This window comes from Agrilus planipennis, unplaced genomic scaffold (genome assembly GCF_000699045.2).
Source record: "Agrilus planipennis isolate EAB-ADULT unplaced genomic scaffold, Apla_2.0 scaffold5, whole genome shotgun sequence".
Classification (NCBI taxonomy): Eukaryota; Metazoa; Arthropoda; class Insecta; order Coleoptera; family Buprestidae; genus Agrilus; species Agrilus planipennis.
The window spans coordinates 1,541,544-1,560,022 of record NW_020442468.1 but is presented as its reverse complement, the minus strand read 5'-3'; the positions used below and the strand labels follow the sequence as shown (position 1 = coordinate 1,560,022).

The window sequence follows — 18,479 nt, the reverse complement described above, 5'->3', positions numbered from 1 at the left end:
AAGTCAATAAAAAATAGGCGAGATAGGTTGGTAGGACACCTTCTCAGGCATGAAGGTCTAGTCAGAGACATATTAGAGGCAGAAACAGGAGTTAGGAGGGGTAGAGGTAGACCCAGATTAGATTACTGTTCGCAAATAGTTAAGGATGTGGGTTGTTCTAGTTTTAGGGAAATGCGAAGTCTAACTCAGGATAGAAAAGGTACGTGTCCAACCAGTCTTAGGACTGACGACCTTATGATGATGATGATCGGCTGCTGACCATAAGAAAGAGATCGTCTTATTCGTTTGCAAGCAGTTTTTAAATGTGAAGATGGTTACTTTTTTTTAATGACGAACGTGTTTTTAAAATAACAAAAGAGTCAGTTTATCTCTCCATTCAGCCGTTTGACGGACGCGTCTCTTTCAAAGACGTGTAAAAGTCAGGAACGTTTACGCATCGGCTCTAACAGGTTTTTTAGGATTCGCCAGTATAGACCAAACAAATGCATTGGCAGGAGGATCACGTACATCGGAAGGATTTTACGACTGACTTCCCTTTCTATTCTTTACGCATTAAGTTGGAAAATTTTCAAGGAAATTTGAGTTATTGCCTGCTAAATCTCTGTAAAAGTCTTCGGGACACCCCTAAATTTGGATCCGAAAAATCGACGGCTGCCTGGGAAACAGGCGGGGAATCGAACGAAAATAGGTCAAACAAGAAATACTTGTATTTAAAAAAAAGTAACTATAGCAGTCGTAATTCCATATAAAACGAGGGCGATGCCAGAATTATTTTTCAGAGGGAAATCGAATTATTTTAATGCCTCATCAGGATGTTTTAGTTTCTATTGAGTTTCAATATAAAAAGTTGTAATCACCTTGTGCTTGAAGATTAAAGAAAATAAAGGAATTGGACCGCTTGAAAATTTATTCTTGAAATATCGATTTTGTTCTTGGGATTTCTTCTTCCATTTCTTTTGGATGTATTTATTTCCTTTATCAATAAGCTGTTAGTTTTTTTCGGCTTACAACTTAACGTAAATATTGACTGACTGACGCATTCATTCCTGATAGAATTTATATCTCTAAGAAGTATTGAAAATAGTCTTCGATTTGCTAATTATGGTAATTTTCAATTGTCATTAAATATATTTATAAGCATTATTAAACATAAAGTTATTTTGCATATCTTTTGCTTATACTTATATCTTATTTCTCGTTCGGCCCCCCCCCCCACTGTCGCCCTTTGACAGATCTCCTTCACTGTTCTAACAAGCGACCCCTTATTCCATAAAATTTCCTTCAGTCGGCTCAGCCCACTTCCCTCTTCACTCACCAATTCATAGCATTCTTCTAGCCGTGTTCTACTAAGAACCTCACAACCTCCTAATGCGTATTCTACCTCCCTGTCACATCCCCTACACCGGTTGTTCTCTTCCTTCTTCCAATATTATACCCCCTATTATACTCACTCCCTTTCCTAAATCTTACTAACACCCTAATCATTCTTCCTCCTTCTAAACACATTGACACCCAATACCCTTGCCAACCCCTTCACAAAATCTCTCTCAGCCTCACCAATTATCTGGACCCCTCTCTTTTTTTTTTTTAAAATCCTCTTCCTTTATTTCATTGCATCTATTCCTAATCAGTTTTCTCACCTGCTTCTCATTAATTCATAAACTCTTCAAAGCTTATATCTTCTTTTTTTGTTCCTATTTCCAATACCTTCTTTCTCAATATCTTGTTCCAGACATCTCTTTCTTCCAGTCTCTCCAGCATCTCCTTACATTTTACTTATCATTTTTATTGCTTCTTCACACATCTTCTCACATTTAGTCTGCATCTTTGTTACATAATCTGGAGTATTTCTCTGTAATTGCAATATCCACTTGACATATCTCTTATATGTAATCTCTATCTTCCTTTCCTCCAATTCCCATATTTCCACCCTATTAAATACTACTCCTCATCATCACTCCCACCCTAGTCATCCTTATATAATTTCTGACTATAATTAATATCATTTCGGCTAAAACCCTCTTTAGTTGTGTCTTAGTTGAGTCAAAAAGACCTCATAATTTACAAATCGTTTCCTTTTTGTTTATCTGTTTAGCATGTAAAATTGAATGTTCTGGTGCACTGTCTCTCGTATTTCTTCATGCGTTCGGTTCCATACGTCATGACCACTTCTCAGCCAGTTGCGAAAAGAACCGAACGATCTAGGAAGGGTTTCCAAACAAACCAATGAGATATGAGATTAAACAGTCGGCTTGGGTCTGCGTTTGCCCCGTCTTAGATCGACAAATCGATATCGACCCGTTTCAGTAATTTAGAGATCGCCTATCAAAACCGCTTGCGTGAAGTGTGGCGATTGTAGGTAAATAAGCCGGTATCATTCGCGTAAGGTTTATGCGGACATTTGTAAATTGTGATGAACACATACGTGTTTATATATGCCTTTATGCCATTAAATGAACATTCTACATACAGTGGTGGCTATTTCGTACGTTTTATTGTGCACGCTTTCGAGCAACATGGATTAACCTCGGTGCATAAAGGTAAATTTATATCACATATTTAACGTAACTTTGAAGAACTCAAGGTAGTAAAGAGAACACGTAATCGCCTGTTGAGTATTTATTTAATCGAGTTTATTCCGTGTGCTCATCTCTGGGTATATTCTGCTGAAGAGGTCGAGTGCTTCTTTTTATTTCAATTTGTCGGAGAAACCAAATACCTAAAGGCTTTAGTTTACGAAAGGTACACCAAAGGCAAAGCACATTCAGTAAGTTAGTACTGAAATTAAGAAATTAAATTTCTTCTCTACGACTTTTCCATTTCTTGATGACAAAATTTACTTCTATGAGAGTATACTATTAATAGTTTTCTTTAATTTTAATAAAAGGAGTAAAAATTGGTCAATAGGGAAGTAATTTCTTAAATCTACTACCGAAGTTTTAGTTTCTCAGTAAACGACTTCCTTTATGAAAACTTTAAAAATATTTATCTAATAGCATTCGAAGCTGAAAAGATTTTCTAATTGAAATTGCTTTTATCTGTTCTATATAATATTTATTCAGTATTTTTGTAAAAAGAAACGGTTGTAGATTTTATTAGTTTACTAATTTTTTTTGTTATTTGAAAGATTACGGTGATAAAAACGAAATATTAATTGTTTTGTAGACTATATGTCGTATAAAGAATGATTCAGAATTAGTAGCATTAATTAATTCTGTCAAGGGAAGTTTTTAATTTGTGTTTGGCCCATGTAAACAAAATTTACAAGTAGTTCACACAATTAACCTTATCAATCACACCAGTACGTTTTGTTATTGTAATCTCGACCTTTCAGGTTTATAGAAATGTTCTGCAAGGTAATTGAACCAAAATAAACCAATTAATTCTTTTAATGTTTACGTTTAAATTGGGTTCAAGGGATGTTCAATGAATGCCAGATCGAAATACTAAAATTATGTACACGGTGTAGAAAACTTTCGCTAACTAATACAAGCCAACCAAATTGAACCTGTTTCGTTTTTTGCTGTTAAGGTACAGAACCCTAAAGAGTAAATATAATGCATCTGTTAATGTTTAAGCAGATAATATTGGACGTATACATAGGGAAAGTGTCATTTTTCTGTTTTTACTTAGGAAAGTTCTCATAAAATATTTCATTTCCCTTCGGGCGACGATAAGAAGTATCTAAAGCGAAATGTCTTCTGTCGGAGGTGGTTCAAAAATATGAAGCCTTATCTGAAATTTTAATAAACACCAATTCGTAACAATTGTTTCTCGAGAGGAAAAAACGACGTAACAGGAATGGAAATATAACTTCTTCCGCGAGGATAAAATCTGGCGTGGATGTGTAGATGTTGAAATGATTAATGATTTTCGCGATTTTAATCTTCGTTTGTTTCTTTCTTCTCCTAATACTAAAAGCGAGAATGTCCTTAGCATTTTAGAGAAATGCTGTTGATTGGCTCAAAAAAAATCTAACAAGTTGTTCCTCATTATAACAAACAAAGGGTTTGTGTGAAAAGAACGACTGTATAAAAAATTATATTATTTGTATGCATGGTGATAATGCGATCCTTTTGGTTTTCTGAATATGGTGATATCAATTTGAAATGACTGGAAAACGAAAAATAACCTTACTTTTTATTGTTACATAAAGCATGACCTTGTGCAAACGTCATAATCTAACGTCACTTTTGGTAGTAGTTCAAATACACCAAAAATTCAGGCATGACGGTAATTTAGTAATATGAAGAATCTAAATACTATAAAGTAGAAAATGTATTATTGCTACAGTATCTACCAAGAAAGATATAATCATAAACAATTATACTATCTTTGCATACCCGTAAAACTAAAGCAATCTACATTTTTAAAGAATTTTTTAGGTTAGTCTCTCTTACAATCCATTTACATCAAAGATACGCTAGTTATAAGTCGATAATGATATAACATGTAAGTTTTTAACATGATGAAGATGACAGAACTCATGTAAATTTAGAAAGCAGTAATACATCATGTATTCAAATCATTTTATCTAGTTACGAGTTTCTTCACTATAAGAATTTGTAAGGGTCTGTATTTTTTAATAAATGAATATGTCTCAAAGAATTATTTAAAGAACTTGTTTAATATTCAATAATTTTTTTTACTAAATGACAATGCAATTATGGGGTACAATATCTATTTTGCTGAACATTCACTTCTTTTTCGAAAAGGTATAATACCTATTGTTCATCATGATGCAGATTAATTAATTGCCAATTAAACGACTCGTTAATTTGCATGTTGAATTATTCGAACTGATAGATTGGTCTGCAACAGACTTTTTATTTAGTTGGTTTCTATGCTGTTGAATAATTATTCTGTTTCAAATAGGTAGTACATGCCTATTATCAATAAAAAGGCATACTTCTGTTTATAATTAACTAGCGATCAATGTCGAGTTTCACCAGGGGAAGGGTGGGGTGGTATTGGACTTTAAATGTAACGTTAATGAATAATTGGACCAGGAAGATAATTAGTGGATTTTTGTATAGTCGGTATTTTGAAATATATCCAACCATTTGGTCAGCGGACGCTGGATACATCAGTCAAATAGGGTTCTTCTTCCGATTTGATTTATGGGTATTGAAGATCCACACCACAGCCCTCTACACCCATTTAATTAATTTATAGAACCAAGTCGGTAAGCTACGTTTAACCCAGCTAATTGGTGTGGTTCCTTACTTTCATTGATGCTTCAATGGGAAGGTTACAGTCAACATTGCTTCTAAAATGGATGGAATTAATTTTCATAAAATAAATGGAAGGGTATTATTAATGTGTTGTTTTTGGCCAAACAATTTTTGTTCTTCCACAAATCCGAGCGTTTCTGACGGATTGCTTCACGCCAATTGCTCATAACCTGCAGGTAATATTCCTTATTGACTGTTTTACCCTGTGACAAGAACTCATGATGCACCACGCCCCTGCAATCGAAGAAAACTGTAAGCAAAACCTTCACATTCGACCTAACTTGACGCGCTTTTTTAAGTCTTGGCTCGTGCGGCAGCTTCCATTGGGATGATTGAGCTTTGATTTCCACGTCATAACCATAAACCCATGATTCGTCACCAGTTATGACCCTCCGGAGCTATTTGGGTCGTCGCAGACAGAGTCCAACAGCTCCTTAGCAATGTTAATGCGATGCTGTTTTTGGTCGAAATTGAGCAATTTGGGTACGAATTTCGCGGCGATCCGTCTCATGCTTAAATCATTAGTAAAATTGAATTGTAGGTGCCAATCGATATGTTTCCGACTTCAGCAACTTCTCTAACGGCAATTCGACGATTGGCGAATACTATTTTCTTCATTTCATCAATGTTTTCGTCTGTTGTTGACGTGTTCGAGCGTCCAGCACGCTCTTCATCGTTGACATCTTCTCGGCCCTCTGAGAAACTGATAAACGATGCTTCACCATATGTAACAGTCATCTTTCGGAATGCGTACGCCCACTTAATTTTGTTTTTCAGACAAAATTTGATCCAGATTCTTTGATTCATTTTTTGAAATAGGCAAAAATCGAAGACGAGCGGAAACACGAACGTGTCGGTATAAGTGAGAGACATGAGTACCAACATAACGCCATAAAAAAAATCGAAAATCGTAATTGTAAATAATACGTAACCCGCGGAAATTCAAAATTCGTAATACTTTTTTGAGCCGAACTCGCACATGACGCGATGCAATTAACAGTATAATTGCTCTGAAAATGGTCTCAATTGCATTTCTTTCTGTTTCAGAATAAAATTAATAGCGACAGGTGCCATGAATAATGGCTAATAATAGAAAAATTTAAAGCAAGTCGGTCCGCAACGTGTGTCTCTAAACAATTCCTTAATTAGAGCTCGTTTGTTTAAGTTAGTGTGATTAATCGTTCGCTTTCTACAAGACTACCCTGCAACACATCTTAAGTGTTTTCAAAGAAATATTATATCATTAACTTGAAATAGCTGTAGATGAAGAAATCGTTTGGGTTATAGAAAGCACTAATGTGCCTGGTATTTCTTTTACTTTCGTCTTCTGAACATTGTGACTGTAGATTGCTACAATAAAGCCTGAGAATAACTGGACGAATTTTGATGAAATTTTGTGACTATGTTGGTCACAATCTGGGGGTAGTTTTAATCACATTATCGCAAATGACAGTGATTTTCATAGCGATATTTTTTACTTCTAATTATGGTTAAGTTTTGAGAGCGATTTGAAGCGGACCAAAGTTGGAAGCAAGGGGAAACACAGGATTTGATTGAATAGTTAGGTTATGTAAAAGTACTTGAGAATACAGTTAGTCGCTGATGTTCATAGTAAAATTTGGGATATTATAAAATCAATAGATGACGATATATTGTGTATACCCTGAAATTGTATCAACTCGATTTTGGAGAATAACTTAGGTTTTGGTGGTTTGATTGGTGAACTGTTACATATGGCGTTTTACGTGTGGTAGTTTCGATAATATCCTAACGAATAGACCACTAGTAAAAGAGAACAAACAACTATTATGCGACACGTGGGTGTTGGGCGCTGTGGAAAAGGGCATGTTGGAAGTGTGGAGTTTCAGGAATGAGAAAACGAAGAGGTAGGTTGGTAAGACACCTTCTGAGACATGAAGGGCTGGTTAGACACAAATTAGAAGCAGAAACAGGAGCTAAGATGGACAGAGGAGGAGTAAATTAGATTACTGCTTGCAAAAAGTTGACTGACTGACATCCAAATGATAATATTCATGAAAGGGCTTAGTCCCTGTAAAGAAATGTAATGTCGTATTATAAACTTAATGTAGAACTACCGTGAAGACTTGTAAAAATTTGTGGACAGTGAATGGGGATGTACAAAAAAAAAGACCGATGAAGCCACTTTTCTTTTAAAAGCAGTAACACGATCGGCGGTCCTGTCATGCAACGCCTTCACAATTAATTAACATCCCGTTCATTTCGGTTCACGTCCCATTCGAATGTCGGAGCGACGTACAAAAAAGAGCTCCATCAAAATTAAAGTTGGTACAAGAAACCGTTTTAATAATCCAATAACACCCTGTGAATGGCATAATTAAATTTTTGCGAATGTCCAACATAATCTCGTACCGGTTTTTGCTCATTTTACTTTAACGGGTTCAAAGGCTACGAAATGGACGAATATGTATTTTAATTTTATGTTGCAGTATCCGAACACTGTAATTAAATTACAGAGAATGACTACAGTAATTTTAGTAACGAAATTATTTAAAAACAGAAGCGGCATCTCTGAATCGCTACTGTGCTCTTCTTATTTTGACTTCCTATTTATAGGGACAAGAAAGATTCCAGAATGTAGGATCTACAGACTATGGACTTCTTTGTTACTAAAGCAATCTAGGCAACCCACTATAAGTCTCTTTGGTTTTCTTTTTACATATTGTGGATTGTCTACACGCGACACTGTCTCCCTTCCACAGATCAGTGATGTTCCCTCTGTAGGTACCAAGTCGATAAAGATGGACGATCCTGATTTTGACCAGCGTTTCTTTTGATGCGTCAAGTAAGAATATAAAGACCATCCAAAAACAAAAACATTCTAGAATATCGTATTTCAAAACTGGTACCTACAATTTTAACATAACCTATATATTCATAAACATCTATGCAATGATGTGCATCCCTCTGTGTCACTTGGTAGTTGACTAACTTATCGATGCCGCATGCAATTATTATACGTTCCCATCATCTGATTGGTCAGTCACATAAAATTAGGTCAAATGTCCCTCGGTCTTTATGATGTTATAATTAATTTCATTGCTCAAGCATGAGAGGTCAATTACGAAATGTGTATCTTTATGATTGTAAGGGTAATCAAAACATTTTTCAATCGTTTCTAATTTGAAAGACACAAAAAAATAGTTATTGGAATCGCTCATCAATTTTCTTTGTTAATTTTGTACAATTTTTACTTAGCAGGATATAAAAACCTCGATTAGAGAGTAGTATAATGGGTAAACCTGTGAATATGGCTATAATCTATGTATGCGATGACATTTTGAATTCATAATTAGTTCCAATGAACTAATTATTAATATTGTATTGTATCAAAACGCCGCATTGTCAATTTTAGCGTGAAATACAAAACCGACATTGCATAATTTAATAAATCAATGCCTAGTTCAATTTTGTTTGAAAGAGCTTTTAACGGCATTGTGTTGTTTACTGTTAATTATATCAAAATTGGGTGATGGAACTTCCTTGTATAAATAACGTTTCATTAGTGTTTTTAATCCTAAACATGTTTTAGTCAAAATTTGTACCCCTATGACCAAAATGAAACAGAGAAGTAATTCACTGTCATCATGGGAATGTCTATCACTGTCACCAACATCAACAATTACTTCTTCTATTTGTCTGTCTATTACTTGCTCACTGATCCCTATTTTTAGATATTTAATCTACGCTCTTGATAGGAGTACTGAAGAAATAGGGCTGCAATCGTTACACCTAAAACTGCCTACTTTTGCCATCGCGCATCCACGCCATTTTAAAATGTCCGCCAGCTTCCAGCGTCATGCCTGTAGGTTCTTGTGCTTTCTCGTGAACAGTTTGTGTATCTCATAATATATTCATTTTGATTCACCATTTATTAACCCTTTACTAAGAAGATAAGGTCATCAGTCCTAAGAGTGGTTGGACACGCACCTCCACCCTTTCCTATCCTGAGCTAATCTTCGCATTTTCCTAAAACTAGAACAACCCATATCCTTAACTATTTGCGAACTGTAATCTTATCTACTCCTCCTAACTTCCGTTTCTGCCTTTAATATGTCTCTGACTAGATCTTCATAAGATATTGCGAAAGTATTAATTCATAGATTTATTTAACACCCGATTACTAATTCTAATTGATAGTGCATAGCTGTGAAACATAAATGCTTATCAATATTTTCTATTTATTGGAATTGGTGATACACAACGGTCAGTTTTGACTCGATTTTGCTTTCCATAATGTTTGTTAAATAATTACATCTATTCAACCGAGAGAATGGTGTTTGATATGATTGAAAACATAACAAAACAAGACCATATTGCCTATTTATTAGTTTGTATATGTATGCATATGAAAATGAAACATATAAATAGCACACATTAATACCTACTATGCCCAAATGGGCTGCAGCCATGAATAATAAAGTTTTATGCTTTAATCTAAAAATTAGCTGAAGTATGGAATATTTAGAAGTAGTTAATGGAAATATAACATATATACAATTAATCTGAAGTCTTTTCCAATTTATATATGTAATTAGTAAACGTAATGAGAAGAATCAAAGTAAGGAGAAGCATAAAGATATAAAACCTAAAACGCTAGCCGCCATTTTGTCTAACAAACGTCACCATTTCATTAGCTATCAAAGCTGTTTTTTTATAAATTTTACCAACGTCAGTTAAACTATTGGATAATTGTTTTGTAGTGTGTTAAATCCAAACAATTCTTTCATTTCAGATCGGTTTAACCTAATCGCCAAAGCTGAGTAATACGTAGTTCGCCATCATGTACGCCGATCGTTTCGGCTTGTAATTTCGTCTTATAAATTAAATTGATTATCCTGTGACGTGCTCTTGCTTCCATTAAACGGTCCCGGAAGACGAACGTTCGCCTGTTAGAAGGATGTTCGCAAATCCTTCGTCATCATCCGCGATGATGTAAATGGTTTATTAGCTTCTCTATATTGGACACCTCGGGCATGCATCGAAATTTCTCCTTTAAGGGATTTATACCGATATATAGCGCCGTTATTGCGAATAGGTACGTTTAGCATTCACGTTAAAACGATCTGCCATTGTGCGGATGTTATACACTCTCGGATTTAATTAATGCGTCTACTGATTAGGTATTATCAAACGATATGTTGTGGGTAGATACACGTGCCACACTTTGCTTTTGTGGTGTATTTTGTAGACTGTAGTTTGAAGGCAGGTGGATGATAGTAAACATATGAATACATACCTACATAGTGTCGCCCAGTATATTAATTTTCATCAGAAATGAGTTGATGATTTAAAATAAAAGGTATTAGGGTTTAAATATTTGGTTAAGTTAAGGTTACCTCGAAAAAATATAGGAACAATAACTTAATTTTCAGCGATTGGGTCTAAAAAACGCAATCACATAAGGGATAGAAAACGCAACGGTTTGTTGTGCCCCGAGTGACTGCTTGTCTGTACGTCAAATGGAATGCGCACTATCTTACTGCGCAGTGGACTGTCGGACAGATTAATTGTGCTTTTAGTGTAGCTCACACCGTACATTAAGAAAAATAATTGGTTTGTTTCTGTATCTAGTAATTATAGTTTTTAGACTCATTCACATCTATATCTTGTCAGTCTTGTTGTACTGTTTTCTTATGACAGTAACCTAAAGACAAATGGACTAAAAGAAATAGCATTCCATAATAAAAGAAAACAGTGCTACTGGTGTGTGGTATATTGCATTGTAATGTGGCAATATAGGCAATTTAATTTATACCTTCTTTTGTGGTAATATGCCTAACAATAAATTTACTTTTCTGTCTCCCAGCTTCACTATTTATTGGCGTCGGGCTAGGCTCTCCAAGTATGACATTACTAACAAAATATATCCGGTGTATTTGAACTACTCAGTGGTGCGTCAAAGTTAAATCCTTGGAACATGTACTTACAACAAATAATAAAGCTATAGGACTTCGTAAAGGGAATTGAACTTTGCGCATCACCAACGAATGACTTACGTTACAATTGACTATTCTCTTGCTAGCTTTGTCTTTGACTCCACTACAATAATGTTCTTAGAACGGTTTTAGGGTTAGGATATTTCGGAATCCTAAAATATTGAAGCAATTGTAAAGACATATTCGGAATTAGCGGTAGAATAGTTTTCATTTTAATGTTCTTTATCTTTAAAGAAGTACCTACATTAAAACTTCTCATTGAAACGGGTCAGAAACCGAATTTAATATTTCATTTCGATTACTTTTATTTGGAGTTCCAATTTGCTGTAATACTTTGCGCTTCACCTTTACCAAGGAATGATTTAAACCTAAACTAGTTTAAATCTGTCGAAATATTTTAACGATTACACCATACCTATGCATTAAATAAAAGATAAGATTCTTGAAACTAAGAAATATCGCAGCACCATTTTCGTCGTTAATCTCATCTTCTCCATTCTGTGCAATTATTTCTTTAGTAAATAAGTTTCCGAAAGCTTGTTCAAGAGATTAATCCTGTGCGTTAATCATGTTCGTGTCAGGTCATTATTATTGTATTTCTCACAAAATTGATTGATTAGCCTTAGAGATTGAGGATTAGCTGCGGATCTTGGAGATTATTTTGTAATAAACTTGGAACTTGTTTACTGCTGGCAAGTTTATTTGCAAGTTCCTTGAGGCCTCAGAGTATCTCTTTTCCTTATGTAAAATCTAATCTCCTAAGTGGCGGAAGTAATCATTTACGGACTGCCCCGTAACCTTTCGGGGTGACACGGTACAATAAGGAAGCTCTTATGAGAAAAATACTGAATGAAATACTTTAGATGAAGCAAAATTATAAGTTTCATTGAATTAGTGATTGACAGTCGGAGACTAGACATAATAAAATAGAAGAAAATTTTTTTTTTACTGTAGTGGAATTAGTAAAGCATAAAATTCGTTTCACAAATAGAGAAAGCATTACGCTTTAAGGAATTAATTGACTTATCGTGAGAATAGGAAACAGAGAAGCAGTTAATCATATGCATATTTCGATGACGATCTCGAATCTGGCTCTAAAATTGCCGTAGCATTTTGAACGTTTAAGATATTCTAACTTTAGAGCCGAACTTTGAGGTTAAGATATTTCAAAATTTTATTTTCTGATTATTTTCGAAAGCCATTGTGAGATTAAATTAGAATTTAACGACAAAAAATACGTCACAAATGGCTATTCTCTTGATAGTTTTGACTTTGACTCTTCTAAGCAACTGTAAAGACATATTTGGAATTAGGAGTCGTATCGTTAGTGTCTTTTGATCCCCGGTTTGATAAACCTATTCTATGCCTATTATTAGAGTCATTTTAATGTTCCTTCTCTTTAAAGAAGTAGTACCTTTTAATTGAAACGCATTAAAAACCGAATTTGATATTTTATTTCGATTAATTTTACTTGGGGTTTGAATTTGATTGAATAGTTTGATATTTTCATATTATCAGAGACGTGAATAAATGAGTTATTGTGGTTGAACGATGTGTGTGCTGTATGCACGGTAAAGCATTTCAAAAATTTTCTAATTTATATGCGAACGCAGGTTTCACGATCCCGTATAATTACCATACAATGACTGGTTAAAAGCTTCTGTTACAGATATCCGGATTAGGTACCATGACGGAAGGCTGCCCTGTCAATGGTAAACCGAATGAGAGCGATCGACTGTCAATTAGTAGATTATTTAAATGCGGAACTAAGTGTAATGCTTAAAGGAGGTCATGCCGGAATGTGATCGAGATGATCTAGACATTTTGCAGTCACATTAACATTAGCACTTCGTTCACTAAAATAAAATTTATTTCTTTATTACTTTATTAGAAGAATTGATGTTAGCAGTACCAGTACCACGAAGAAGTTTTGTGACATAAAGTTATTCTTCCTTTGTTTTTTCTTTTGTAAAATTGAGTTTGCGGCACTCTACAAAAACTGGGCGTCAAAGACGACGTTTAAAAATAAATCCGTTCCGCCGTTGGGCTGAGAACATCTTTGAGTAAAAAGTGCGTCAACACACAAATTTTATTTGACTACAATAAATAAAAATATGAAATGTTTGCGAAAGTAGAACGACCTCTGTAAAAACTCGCAGCTACCGAATGGCGTTTTTATTTACGACAGATTTTTTCGGTGCACTCTAAAAATATATAGAACATAAATTATAAAGATTGAACGAATCGCTTGACACTGAAACGCATGTCTCAACAAGGAGCGGACGGCTCAGAAGAAAAACGATAAAAACTCGGATAAATATTTTAAATTTTACTGTTTACTGCAACTACACTATGATCAGATAGTAAATAATAATCACATTAAGCTTTTTCACTATAGTTGCATACATTTGCTGAGGGATGAGTAGGGAACTTGGGAGGTTAATTAATGAGACTGTTTTATGACATGTGATTCAAACGCGAATATGCCTAAATTTGTAAATAACGTTGGTTTAAGAAATATAAAATGTTTAGAACTTACTGTTCGAGGGATAGCTTTTTTTAAATAGATATCGAATAGGTATCTATGTCTATTAAAAACGTATTTATGTTTTGAGCACGTGACCGAAACATGGACGGTGAGTACGACGAAACAGAAGAAGTTGGAAGCGTTTGAGATGTGGTGTTATTGGTGGATGATGAAAATATGTATCGTGGATAGAAAGGGTTAGAAACGAGAAGCTTTTAGAAAGAGTATGAGAACAAGGGTGTTAATAGAAGTCAGCCTTCATATAGGCGAGACAGGCTGCTGGGACATCTTTTCAGTCATGAAGGGTTAATTAGATACAGAAACTGGAATAAGATAAATGAATAGGTGCTGACAGGAAGATGCAACGTGGTGCACTTGCACCTCCTGTCCGGAAAGAAGGATGAAGGTAGATTCTACATTTTCAAATGGTTAATTTGATCATTGAACTTCCTTTCCACGTAATACTTACTTAAACTCAATATCTTCGCATTTTTTTTTAACTTTCTCGAATGTGACGGAAAACTTCATCGCGATGAGACTGCAGCAGACTTGCACATTGGAAAAATGGCGCTGTAAGGTACTTGTCGTTAATAACGATTAACAGTATAGTATGTAGACGCAGATGCATCTCCTTGAAAATGGGAGACGTGAAGATTGGCTTAGGAAGGGAAGGATCGGACGTCCACGTGCAATCAGTCATCAAACTGACAATTTAGTGATGAGGATTGTGACTCACAGTTAGCTAATGAGATATACGAGGGTGGATTGATAAGTTTCCGGCCTAACCAAGAGATGACGCCACTAGGCCTACCTTGAGGTGACATTCTATAGTACCATCCTTGGATAGCTTGTAGCTATAGTTTCAGCCCGATCTCCTTGCTAGTGTAGGTTTGACAGCACGCTGAACAAGACGCCTCTGTGGTTTTCGTAAAAATGGAAAAGCAGGAAAATCGTGCTGTCATCAAATACTTTTATTTGAAGGGGTTAACGCCGAAGGAAATTAAAAAAGAGATGGACTCAACACTGGGGACATCCTCCCCGTCATATTCAACCGTTAAGCAGTGGGTTTCCGAGTTTAAAAAGGGTCGTGTGAGCACCTCTGATGGGCCTCGCTCAGGACGCCCCGTTGAGGTCACAACTCCAGATATGATCGAAAAAATTCATCAAATGGTGCTGGGAGACCGCAGATTGAAAGTGCGTGAGATAGCTGAGACCTGTAAGATGTCATATGAACGTGTGCAACATATTTTGCACCAACATTTGCATATGGAAAAGCTCTGTGCAAGATGGGTGCCGCGTTTGCTAACAGTCGACCAAAAATTGATTCGAAAAAACATTTCTACCGCAAATTTGTCATTGTATAAGCGTAATCCAAGCGAATTTTTGCGTCGATTCGTAACCGTTGACGAAACGTGGGTCCACCACTACACTCCTGAAACCAAAGAACAGTCTAAACAGTGGATTGGACCAGGGGAACCAACTCCAAAGAAGGCAAAAACAATTTTTTCGGCGAACAAGGTTATGGCTACTGTTTTTTGGGATGCAAGAGGTATTATATACATTGATTACCTTGTAAAGGGTAATACAATCACTGGTCAATACTACGCAGACTTATTGCAACGTTTGAGCCACGAGGTGAAAATTAAACGACCTCATCTGGCGAAGAAAAAAATCTTGTTTCATCACGATAACGCACCAGCGCACACGTCAATCGTTGCGACGGCTAAAATCAACGATCTAAAGTTTGAATTGATGCCGCACCCTCCTTACTCTCCAGACCTAGCCCCGAGTGACTATTTTCTGTTCCCTAATCTCAAAAAATGGCTTGGCGGTAAGAGATTTGCGGACAATGAAGAAGTAATCGAAGCTGTAAATGGTTATTTTGAGGAGCTTGACGAATCAGTCTATAGAGATGGCATTAATAGACTGGAACACCGCTATGAGAAATGTATCAGCCTTGGAGGAGATTATGTTGAGAAATAAAAAAAAAAATTTTTAAAAACCTTGTTTTTCTTGGTCAGGCCGGAAACTTATCAATCCACCCTCGTATACCATGTCATTATCAATTTATAGAAGTATCTATCTACTTATTTACAGTTGTACGTATTATCTATCGTCCACAGTTTTGTCATATTCCTTACCAGACATATACTATTCCATATTAACTACATAAATACCTATGTATTATACCGACATCTCTGTGCTTGGTGTACATTTATGAATTCGTAAATTGTTAAGCAACAATCACAATTGAATTCATCGAGGTAGAAAATTAATTATTTGGTCGGTAAATCGTAGTACTACAAAGACATACATTAAATGGGAATTGTGTGTACTATACGTCCGTATTCGTGTTGTGCATATGCCAACCTAAGTAAAGTGTTATGTTACTGCTGTTTAATTGGCAAACTCCGAGAGCACAAACAACCAATTTTGTAAGCATTTCTATTTGAACGTACCCCTCTTGGGGCGCCTTAATAACAACTATTATTTTAAGCAATCGCGTTTAAAGCCGTTCAAAATTTCCGCTAGCTTAACAATTTTCTGTGTGTATGCACCACAGTGGAAATGAACATGAAAGTGTTTTCACATTAATGAATCAGAACATCGTGAAACGTTCTATTCTGCTGTTTTATTTATTAATGAGGAATTCAGACGTTTCTATTTGATTTTGTCTTTAAAAAATACATATACGGGAGACTGTCTTAAATGTTCCNATAAATAAGCATTAGGTTTTACCTGCTGCTTCGCTCGCCTTATGGGTAATTAATTTATCGATTTCGAACGAAAAATAGAGTTTACTTTCGACGTAAACTTGAATATTTATATTTATACTTTTTAATGTGACTGTAACAATTCTAATTAAAATTTAAAACTTTTGGGTTTTTTAATTGCAAGAATAAATATCTATTTTTTAAAGCATGCGATTGTAATTGTAGGAAAAACATTTAGTCCGTCAAAGAAGAACCCCCTATTTCGGTGGTTATGGAGGACCCGGTAGTTATGGTGGTGGATTTGGCGGGGGTGGAGGAGGGGGCGGCGGCGGAGGATTTGGTGGTGGCTTTGGAGGAGGTTTCGGTGGCGGCGGAGGAAAAGGGGGTGGATTTGGAGGTGGAGGTGAGTAAATATAACTAAAGATACACTACATTCCATTCAGAGTGGCCTAGATTGCTGACATCAATTATTGTCCCTTGAATATGATACGCACATTAATAAGAAGTTTCGGTTATAATGTCATTTAATATTTACCGGTGTCATTGGGTTGTATACTTCGTTTAGTTTCTCTAGCGATGTGACCTTCAGTTTGACCGGCGCAAAGTAGAAAAGAACAGCACTAGGCCAGAAAAGGAAGGAGACAACTCTCGGCCAAACTCTTAACCCGTTCTATTCTGCTGTTTTATTTATTAATGAGGAATTCAGACGTTTCTATTTGATTTTGTCTTTAAAAAATACATATACGGGAGACTGTCTTAAATGTTCCTCTATTCTAAATCCTTCAATTTTCAATCAGTCTGCATCCAGCATTGGAGATGAGAGAACCTCTACAGAGGCTCGCCACTCATGCTAGCGAAACGTTAGGAAGTACACTTCATTTACTTTCTCTAGCGATGTGCCCCTTCCAACTCATTGCACATTAAACATACTTTTTCATACACCACCTGCCTTGTTCAATCATGAATAGTAGTGAGAGTCGAAAACAAGCGTTAAAGCCTTTAATATGTCTTCAAATATAAATAAACATCTCGTTGATATTTTCAGTNACTTCATTTACTTTCTCTAGCGATGTGCCCCTTCCAACTCATTGCACATTAAACATACTTTTTCATACACCACCTGCCTTGTTCAATCATGAATAGTAGTGAGAGTCGAAAACAAGCGTTAAAGCCTTTAATATGTCTTCAAATATAAATAAACATCTCGTTGATATTTTCAGTAGTAATTGATACCAATAACAGCACATTTGAGCAATGCAATTGTAGTGGATAAAATGGTCAATTTTTCCATGCAGTACTGTACGGATTATACGCTTCTCACCGGTTAAAAGTTTGGCCGAGAGTTGTTTCCTTTTTTTTCTGGCCTAGTGCTGTTCTTTTCTACTTTGCGCCGGTCAAACTGAAGGTCACATCGCTAGAGAAACTAAACGAAGTATAACTCCATCACACGACGACCTTTACATCCCAATCAAAACGGCATCAGTTCTAACCTTACTTTTCTATGATATCGCATGCAATTGGCACGGTCTAAGATGGAAAGGAATGTAATTGCAGACATGTAGGGGTGCGACGTACATATTCTGATTGTAAATGGTCAAATCATTAGTCAGTACTGAAACGATTGATCAGGTCTATCATGTCGCAACTATAAACTTGTAGGTTCGAAAGATTTTAAACCAATAATGTTAACAATCTTCAAATCTACAACCGCTTTCTCTTAATATAAGAAAGCAAAGTGGTTGTTCATTATGGTTCTGTTTTTCAAAGACATAAGGCAGAGTATGGTAGGTGGCGAATAACTTTTGGAATACCGTTTGTATTCCGTAACGGTAGATGTCAATTTGACGCTAAGCATGATTAATGGTCATTAAGGAAGCTTAGCTTTGTCTGGCTCTTTCTGCGTGGAGAGTAAAATAAGAATGTCGATTCATCATCGTCCCGCTAGTAGATTTTGAAATTGTAACTCAGATTCGATTTTGTTAATGCGTTAAATAGGTACATCAAACCATAATCGGTCATAATCGTT

General features: G+C 35.7%; 1 protein-coding gene across 6 annotated transcripts in view; it reads left to right on the top strand.

Moving 5' to 3' along the window:
- The window catches only part of LOC108735828 (monocarboxylate transporter 2-like), a 130,752-nt gene that overhangs the window by 35,477 nt on the left and 76,796 nt on the right, over window positions 1-18,479 (top strand). The window contains exon 1 of one of the 6 annotated variants that reach the window (XM_025981256.1): window positions 2,365-2,540. The exons of 4 other annotated variants lie outside the window; for them this stretch is intronic. The gene's annotated coding sequence lies outside the window, so the exon portion shown is untranslated. Of the gene's footprint in view, window positions 1-2,364; window positions 2,541-16,150; window positions 16,175-18,479 lie in introns of those variants that run through there. One more of the 6 variants, XM_025981257.1, reaches the window with a different exon arrangement.